This window comes from Giraffa tippelskirchi, chromosome 11, assembly GCF_054371585.1.
Source record: "Giraffa tippelskirchi isolate mGirTip1 chromosome 11, T2T-mGirTip1v1.2.pri, whole genome shotgun sequence".
NCBI lineage: Eukaryota > Metazoa > Chordata > Mammalia > Artiodactyla > Giraffidae > Giraffa > Giraffa tippelskirchi.
The window spans coordinates 113,914,516-113,924,506 of NC_137285.1; the positions used below are offsets into that span (position 1 = coordinate 113,914,516).

Sequence of the window (9,991 nt, forward strand, 5' to 3'; positions counted from 1 at the left end):
GAGTTTGAGCAAACTCCGGGAGTTGGTGATGGACAGGGAAGCCTGGCATGCTTCAGTCCATGGGGTCACAAAAAGTAGTACACGACTGAGTGACTGAACAAAAACAATACCTCAACAGGGCTGAAACAAACAAACAAAAACCTACCAGGGCCCGCAAACCTATGGGAAAAGGCTAAAATCCCTCAGTGAATCATGCATGTTTTTCCCATCTCAATGGTCCCTCTGTTCAACAGGTTAAAGCCACTGCAGAGTGTGTACCAGTCTTCACTGGGCAGCACATACTCGGGGCTCTAAGACTTCATAGTTCAACCTTCTACCTGAAACAGCCCTCCTTCCTGTTCTAACTGGCAACTTCTTCCAAGAGGCAACTCAAGTGCCACTTGCTCTGAGAAGACTGCATTTTCCTGACCCCCTGTGGGGTGCCAACTTTGCTCCTGTCTCCCCGAGTTAGTATCTGCCTCCCCCAGTAGGCCAGCAGCTCTCAGCAACAGTGGCAGGATTCACTGGCATGTTACACTTGGGTCTGAACTGGGTAGCAAGCGATTTGCACTGCTGATAGTAAAAGCACCCAAGTTTTCGAATGAGCTGCTTTTGTTATAAATTGGAGTGGATTCAAGGTTATTCATATAACAATGTCATTTTCACTCACTTGCATGTTTTTCTGAGTAGGTGAGAAAGGGGTGGGGCTGCAGCTAGCTTGCTGATCATTGTTCCAAGTGTTAAAGAAAAAAGATTAAGAAGGGATCAACAGATCTTGAGATGCATAAGTGGGCTGTGGATAATCCACGATGAAGGCAGGGATGCGTGTCTGCATGTAGAATTTATCGTTTGTGTGTGGCGGGGAGGAGGGAGTTGGTTTATATATTCATGATCAACAAAATGCTCCTGGATCAGAGCAACAATTATCTTTTACCATATTGAAGGTTAACTGTGATAAAGATGGAAGAGTGTGGAAAATACTTGACGTTATGTTAAGAGGGAAAAAAGGCAACACTTGAAACTACATATATGTTACAAGTCCATAAAGAGTCAATGCAAATCTGGGAGGAAGACAAGCTGAGAAACAAAAAAGCTCTGATCTGAGACCTGGTGAGGTTTGAGGGGTGAGTTTTCTCTCTAACGCGCCAAGCAATATCGTATCTTATAGACCCTTCTCCTGGGTCTTCCATCACCCACGCTGGACAGTGCATGGCCACCAATCCTGTAGCTGTTATCAGCCCATCTGTTTTAGAGCTTCAGGGAATAACAGCCCATCTCATCTGCAGCCCAGTGACCTGATGCACCCCACCAAAGGGAGAGCTGATACAAAACCCTCCCTATTGGTCATCCCTGTTCGAATCAGTCATCAACACCAGTACACGTTGTTTAGCCATCACTTTGCTCATGTTCATTCTATCCTTTCCAGAATGCCCCAGACCTCCTTGCCTTTGACTGAGCCCCTGATCTCCCAAACCCCAATGACTGAGCCCTCAGCAATTGCCTGTTCCACGACCACCAAACCATCCGAGCTCTTCAACTTCCCCCCTGTGTGTTCCTTCCTACTCCTTCTGAGTAATGGAGGCCGGCCAGCCCCGAGGACACCACACACCCCATGCCCCTCCCCAGTCATGGCGTCTGTCCTCCACACCCACAGTCTTAGGTTGGAAGGTTTGTCGCCATCTTTGTTCCCAAGCACTGCTTCCATAGTATTATTTTCCTACCCTTGAGATTCACGCTGTTCATGCCCACAGCTCTCACCCTCTCCTGTTGCATTCACCATCCAGCCCATCATCACAAGTTTTCATCCACTGAAGACTTGAGTCCCTAGTTTATCATCTTCCTTTACATTCCTATTGCTGAGTTCTACTCGACTGACCTCAGTATCTGCATGGGGAGCTCCTCCAACTCCAAGGCCCCATTCATTTCTTCCTTTTCCTTCGCAGTTAAACTCCTCCAAAGAATTGTCTCTACTTACTGTCTCCATTTTCCTTACTCCACTATTCCTCCTTCAGCCACTCCAAGCAAGATGCTGGTACTGCATATACCACCACCACAGCTCCCACTGAGGTCACCAATGACCCTGTCATCAAGTCCAAGGGTTGTTTTCTCACCCCCGTCCTACTTGCCCTCTCAGCAGCAGCTGACACTGCAGACCGTTTCCTCCTTCTGGACGCTCTCCCCTTGGCTTTAAAGACAAAATATTCTCCTAGTCTCTTCCCTAGTTCCCCTGTATATTTTGCAGGTCTATCCTCATTCTCACCTTCAAATACTCATGTTCCTCTTCCTAGGTGAGCACATCGTTATCCACAGCTTCAGTTTTCTGTAGAGAACATGGAAGTATATACCTTCAGACTTCACCTCTTCTTCTGAGTTCCAGGCCCTTAGCCTCAACTTTGACTTGATATTTCCAAGTGGCAGTCTCAAAGGCAAATCACCAGGCCCCGAACCCTGACCCCCACCCCCCGCCCCAGTGCCACATGCGGTCCCTCCTTCAGTGTTTTCTGTCTTAGGGGATAGTACCACTCTTCATCTTGTCACACAAGCCAGAAATCTCAGAGGTACTTCTGGTATCTCTTTATCTTGCGCATCTTATCTCCAGTTTATTGCCAAGCAGTATTTCTTTTCCCTCCTAAAAATTTCTCAAATCCATCTACTGCTCTTGATCTCCAACTTACTGCCCTAGTCCAAGTCAACAGTATTGATTGCAAGGACAGATGATGTGGTTTAGGCTCTGCCACATATAATCTGAGTCCTTCCAGTCTAGGCCCTACAAGAGCATCTGTAGGCGTCTGTTTAAAGTAGTTAACTAATTATGCTGCCCTATGCTTACAACACAGATGACTTTTCATCTTTTTAGAACAATTACAAAACCCTTATCATGGCCTACAGGCTTTTAATCTATCCCTTCATCCTATTCTCCCCTCTCCACTTTTCTTTCCCTTCCCCATTCTCCCATTCCCTCTTGCCCCAGGGATTTTGAATGGTTATTTCCTCTGCCTGGAACAGTCTCTGTACCCCTGGCTTAGTTAACTTCTACTTATGCTTCACATCAAACAGTGCAAGCATTTTCTTCAGTGTGAGCATTACTTTCTCAGAGAAATCTGTCCTGCCCTCCCCAAAGAGGTCAACTTTCCCTTTAATGAGGTTTCATAACACCATGCATGTACTTCTTCATGGCACTAATAGCAGTAGACAATCATATGCGTCATTATTTGAGTAATGGCTTTCTCTCCCCTTACATTAGAGTTCCATGTGGGGCAGGAATCATATTTGATTTTGATCAACATTGAATCTCCAGCACAAAATACAGAACTGGAACACCCAAGTTAAAATAACAGCTTCCATCACTCTTATTTTTGGTAGCTTTATCCTTTTTCATCCTAGTTATAATCACTTGCCATATATGTACTTGTTTATTTGATTATCTCCCTCGCTAGATTGAAACTTCCGTGGGGACAGAGAATTTGTTTACCACAATGCATTTTATTTCTAGCACCTAAAATAGTGCCTAGCTGGGGTAGTCACTCCATAAGTAGTTTTTGCATAAATAGTAAGTGTTAATAAAAATATTTATTGAAATAATAAATGTACTTTTCACAAAACAAAAACAACAACCCTCCCCAGCAACAGTATGGTATTTAATTAGCCCATCTAGCTATTATGTACTTGCATGCCTGCATTTGCCATAAATAAATCCATCACATAAAGTTATAACGATAACTACAAAATTTACCAAAATATCTACCTTACCCTAATTAATACATAAAATTGAAAATTAATTATAGTCTGCAGAAACTTGTTTGCTTATCTGCTATTTAAATAATTAACTAATCAATTGTCCCCAGAAGAAGAAATTCAAAGTGACAAACAACCCATCCATATGTGCAGTGAAATATTTAAGTAAATCTTGAGTCCTTGTTTGTCTTCTCTTAAGCTAGATGTTCTCCTCTTCATAGGCATCGCTGAAATGCTCTTCAAATGGGTTTTACTAATACAGCCGCTGGTGAACATGGAAATGCTCATTTCCCCAACAAGGTCTATGCATTTTCAAAGAACAAAACTGAGGGAGGGTGGATTAAAGACGGTGGAGAACAGAGGTGGGAAAGCCGGATATCTAGGAGCTGAAATCCTAGGGGAGAACACTGAATTTGCTTCGTGTCTTGTGCCACAATAGGGCAAGGAAGAGAGGCTCATGATCTTGCTCCCATCGTCCCAGTTTTTTCAAAACCTTACTTTATGGCTTCCTTTGGTATTGGTCAGAGAAATCTAGACCACGTACGCCACCTGCTGTTCAGATTGGGGAATGGCTTGCGAACGCCAATGCCCCGGCATTTTTATTTCAAGCAATTTCTACCTAGCTCACTCCCTGTTCATAACTTTCTCTCCTTTTTCTGCTACAGCACACCTCCTGAACTACAAATGGACACAAAGGCATGGCTTGGGAGGGCGCGTTTGGGAAAACTACTGCTCAAAGCCTCCACCTGCCATTCTTTCTTCTGTTAATGTTTTAGTCACTTGTTTCAATTCAATGAGCTCTCCTGAGTAGGTCCTGGAGTAACCAAGACAACGAGATGGGATTCTTCTCCCCAAGGATCTCACAGTGTAGGAGATTAGCAATCAGACGCTCAAGCAAATAGTTACAATGCCAGTGTCATGATATAAGCAATACAGACCTGGAGGGACATATGAACTCTACCAGCGGAATCCAGAGGGCTTCAGAGAGGAGATGACATTTACCCCCTGGGGACCAGCAGGAGCTCACAGGAGGACAGGAGGATTATCATTTTAGGCAGACAGAATGGCATATGCAAAAGTAGGGAGGCCCAAACATTCATAGCCTACTTGGGGAATGGCAAGAAGTTGGTAACTTCGGTTAACAGTTTATTACAGGGTCTTTCAGGTTTTTCAAGCTGCATGTTCATGAGTATATTTGTGGAGGGATGTGCATCTGTGACTTAGATTCATTTTGCTAAACGTTACATTTTAGAAATCTCTCTGTGTTGATGAATTAAGACCTGCCTTGTTCTTTTTACTTTTGCACAACGTTCCATCGTGTTGATCTCTCACAGTCCCTCTTTAGTGCACAATTTAGGTGGTATCCAGTTTTTCGCCTTGTATGTCTATCTTTGTGAACATGTGCAGGGATTTCCTAGAAGGGAAGTTGCTGAATCAAAGGGTACCCATATTTAAATTTTGACTGATAGATCTTAAAGACCTTCCAGAAAGTTTCTATCAATTTATACTCCTTATGACAGAGCAGCTAAAATAAGTCAAATGAGCTAGCAAGTCCTTCAAAATTTTCCCTTTATGATTTAATCCATGTGCATAATGTTTTTCTCCCTAAAATAATGATCCTGGCAGTAATGCTACATGCATGGAATGAAATTGCTTCTTATGTAGTCATGGCAACACATTCTAAGGGTGTTGGTATATCCCCATTTTACAGATGACAAGACGCTGGGGTTCAGAGCACCTGGGTTTATCCACAGTGCTCCAGGTAGTCAGAATCAGAACTGGAACTCAGCATCCAGAATCCTAAAGCTCTTTCTACTACTCTGTTGCTAGGCAACACTTCTCCCTTTTGATTCCTGTGCCAGTGCTACTTGTTGCCATGGTAGTGCTGGAACAAGGAGCAGTAAGTTGTAATTAAGCAGTGAGCTAGAATCTTTGCTCCTCACAGAAAAGGGTCTTTATGCCCTTACATGCGATTGGACAGAGAGGGACAGCTGGGTGGAATGGCTGGGTATCATGTGAGTTTCATGTGGGACAGATGTCTGTTTTCACCTCTGTCTACTTAAAATCATTGCCCAAGAATGCCTTACCTTCATGCTGTCTTGTCAAAAACCAGAATCCATCTTTGGTGTATGCCTTCTTTACTCGGTCTAGAAGAAACAGGGCATCGTTGTAAATGACACCACTCCGGAATCAGATAGACCTGGGTTCAAATCCTATGCCTGCCACTTTCCTGCAAGTCACCTACATTTTCTGATTCAGAGTTTTCTTCATCTGAATGGAGACAAACATGCTCACCTCTTAAGGTTCTATATGTGAACTGAGTGAGATAAGGGATGCAAATCACTTAGTGAAATGCCCAAAATTCACTGCCATTTATTAGGCGCTCAGTACCTGAGGCCAATATTTGCACTGTCATTTTCATTATTCACCTTCCCATTCGTCTTTGGATATTTTGCAGTAATCAAGAGAGTTCTAAGACCTCTCTAGTATTCCATCACTCAACACCGAGTTGAGGGATTAAGAAAGCTAGTCACGTTTTTGTCTTTAGACAAGAACACTCACAAAAAGATTTTCAAAAGATTGGTTGTAGTGAAATTCTGAACCTCAAAAATGCATTATCTGCCCCAGGAATGAGTCATCTATAGTAGGAGGAAAAGTGAAAAACTGTTTTTCAAAGACGACAATAGAAATTGCACAATTCAAATGACTGCAATTGCCTTCTCAGCTGAATCCAAGAAAATTTAAAAAAAACTCATTCACTTGAGTTTTTGAACGCCTATGGTATGTTAGGCCCCATCCAAGAGGTGAATAGATGAATAGAAGGTGGCCCTTGCCCCAGGGAGCTCACAGATTAGCAGGGGAGAGAGGCATTTATAATAATTACAGCAATGTGATAGCCGCAATAATGAGGTCGGTGGATGGTACTGGTGGGGACACAGGGCAGGAAGCGCTTAACTGGGCTGGAGCGGTGGGGAGAGGAGGGAGGGTCAGCAAGCACTTCACAGTGCTGGGACCAGCTCAGCAGACAGACAGGGGCCAAGGCACTGAGGCAGAGAGGAGGACAGGGACGCAGGAGAAAGCACGGTGTGCCGCAGGCTGGGTGCAGGCAGGGGTGGGGAACGGGGCAAGGAGGCGGGTGTCTGCACCAGATGCCTCTCCAGCAGCCTGGCCCTGCACCGTGGAGCTCACACTCTGGAGAAGCACCCCGTCCGTTCCCCTGCTCACAGTGTTCACAGCTTCAGGCCCGCGACTCCTGTCCACCCCGTCTCTGCTCCCCACCTGGCCCCTAATTCCCTGTCTCCTTATCTCATGATTTACCTTCCTCTGCCATACCTGCCACATCCTCATCTTTTGCTTTTCTTGCAGAGATGTTCTACTGCCTCTAGATAAATAACTCGGCTTGGTCTGGTCTTTGGTGCAACCCTTAGTAAGGCTCAGAATCCAGAATATGAATCTCACCTCAGGGCAGCCAGATGGAGTTGTTGCCATTGTGAGTAGCCCTGATTACCTTTCCAGGCTGTGTCCTGGGGTCATGGCTCAGCTCCTAGACCTGTGATACGGGAAATGCCTCATGGTCTCAGATGAGGCCGAGCAAACGCTGACCCGTCACTGACCTGGGAGGGAAAGACGCAGGCCATCCTACACACGTGGCCTCCGTGGGGTCCCAGCTGTGCCTGAAGGTGAGGACATGAATTTTTTGTTCTTCCCCTCCGATTACTGGGACTTTGAGCATTTCTCCTGGGACATGAATCAGCCAGGTATTCCTCCAGAATGCTCCTTGCTAACCCAGGGCTCTTTCTTGGAATGGCATTGCCTGCTGTGTGGGTGCAATTCCAAGAAGGATTATTGCAGACACACTCAAGAGTGAACTGTCTCAGACAGCTGAGAGGCACGGGTCACTGTGTGTGGCTGCCAGTCTGGCTGGCCAGCTGGTGCCTGCCTGAACCAATCCATCCCAGCAGCTGTGGACTGCACGCCTCGTGGGGCCGTCACCTTCTGGAGCTGTGTAGTGCAAGGCCCTCCATCACGAGCTCCGGGGGCTGCCCCCTGCAAGGCTGGGCGCTACAAACGTGTGTGTATCTGCATAGAATGAGGGTAGGAGCATAGGAACACAGCAGCACCACACACACCCTCCTGATGGTGCCCGAGTGGGCAATGGAGGGCTTTGGGGACATCAAGGACTGTGTTGATCAGACTCCAAGATCCAACATCTCCATTTCCAGCTCACTAGGGATCCCTCTCAAATTCTGTTGAGATGAGATGGACCCAAGGGCATGGAGTTTAACACAGTCATTCTTGAACTTAAGCTTGGCTGAATGGAGGCTAGGTTCTTGTACTTTCCAGAGCTCCTAGTCTAGAATAAAACATAGTGAACTTAGGGACCACTCTTCCCTCACAATGGGCTTCCCTGGTGGCTCAAATGGTAAAGAATCTGCCTGCAATGCAGGAGACTTGGGTTCGATCCCTGGGTTGGGAAGATTCCCTGGGGAAGGGAATGGCTACCCACTCCAGTATTCTTGCCTGGAGAATTCCATGGACAGAGGAGCCTGGCAGTCTACAGTCTAGGGGGTCACAAAGAGTCAAACATAACTGAGTGACTAATATTACCTCATAACACACAGAAATGCATTTCACTGCTACTAACCTATTATTTACTTTGTCCTGAGTATATCACTAGAAAAGCTTAGCTCCTATTGTATTATGCTTTGAAATGCACTCCTGTCGGGCAAATGTGTGTGGGGAAGTACAAAGAGGAGGGCCAGAAGTCCTATTGCACAAATAGAAGAAGATCAATGAACTGTCAAAGTGGCTGTTCCACTACTTGCTGCAGAATCTTGGGCAAATGACTAAAATCTCCGTTTTCTCAAACAGGTCAGTAGTGTTTATCTTGAGATTGTTCCCAAAATTAAAGTGATACAACATACATAAAATTCTTAGCACTGCCTCTGATACAGGTAAGTGCTCAGGAATATGAGCTATGATGGTATTGTTCTATTTCTTTTTTATGGATAAATCATCTGAGTGCTTCTAAGAAAGGATCAAAGTTAAGCTGACAATTTAGGGCAGTGACTTTCATCACTGAGCACAACCTGGCCTGTACTAACCTGACATGTTCTCAGCCTCATTGCTGATATAAAAAGTACAGGTTCCAAGGAAAAGCCAATTGCTCTAATTAAGCCAGGAGTGGGGTCATTGTGGTTGGCACTTTCCACCTGCCCGAGAGATAATGGTTCAGGTGGAACCCTGCTTTTCCATTCAAGTCCTGAGTCACTTATGTAAGTGATCCCACTGTGATTAGTCAGCCAGGACAGATCGAGAGAAGAATATCAGCCTTCGCATCCACTCTTTTCTGCATGAGAAAACCTCACAGTCTCAGGAGTCCTAATCATAAGTTTGTCCTTGCACGACCAGGAGGGGAAGAGAACGGGAAGGTATGCTACATCTCTTGTCCTTGAGCTGGATCTAAGCAAAGGGCTTTTGTTTTAAGGTCTTGAATGTCAAGCACGCTTTCTTTGTACTACACTTGGATTGGAGAAAGTGGAGCTGAGTTCTTCCTACTGTCAGGGTAGTTACGCTATATTGTTTATTGGCAGCTCAACACTATTCCCCATCTTATCTACTCTGCCCTGTGTTGTGATGAATAGAAGCCTGAGTGCTGAGTATTCCCGAATTCCTTGCCAGGGTTCTGGGCTAGATTGCTCTACTCTAGGTGCCTGCATAGGATTTGGGATGTGAAAAATTGGTGGAGACGTTGTATTGCTCCCCGGGCAACGATGAACAGACATGTGGCTTTAGCAGAACTGAGGTTCTTCAAAGGCACCGACTTTCCTCTGCAAGCCGCCAGTGCTGGGGCTGCAGCCAGCAGTGATCACCTCTAGTTTCCTCTGGCTGCTGAGACTTCCTGCTTCTGAGTCCTGGAAGTGAGTCTCAGAGCCAGATGTGACTTCCCCTCACTTCCATTCCTCAGCCCCTTCCAACTGTTCAGCAAGCATCGAATTCCCTGGACTAAATCCTCTTCTGCTGAAGACAGCTGGAATGGTATTTCTGTTTTCCTGACCCATAGAAACTGCCTGGCTTGAAACATCTTATTGGCTACACTATTGGCTGGTTTTTTCCCTGCATTGTTGAATCTTTATTGAAGTAGTCCAAGAAAATTAATGATCTTCGTGTCTTATCTCTGCCCCAGTGACCCAAAACTCTTCGTTTGTTTTTTCCGGGGAAATAAAGACAGAAAAGAAAGGTCTCCCTGCACAAAGATAAGCCACACTCTCTATCC

The 9,991-nt window shown here is 45.4% G+C and overlaps 1 long non-coding RNA gene across 1 annotated transcript; it reads left to right on the forward strand.

Moving 5' to 3' along the window:
- Positions 1-5,587: 5,587 nt before the first annotated feature.
- Positions 5,588-9,372, forward strand: LOC145526017 (uncharacterized). Its single transcript, XR_014068596.1, has 2 exons — positions 5,588-5,729; positions 7,081-9,372. It is a non-coding gene; the product is annotated as an uncharacterized LOC145526017 (long non-coding RNA).
- Positions 9,373-9,991: the final 619 nt, after the last annotated feature.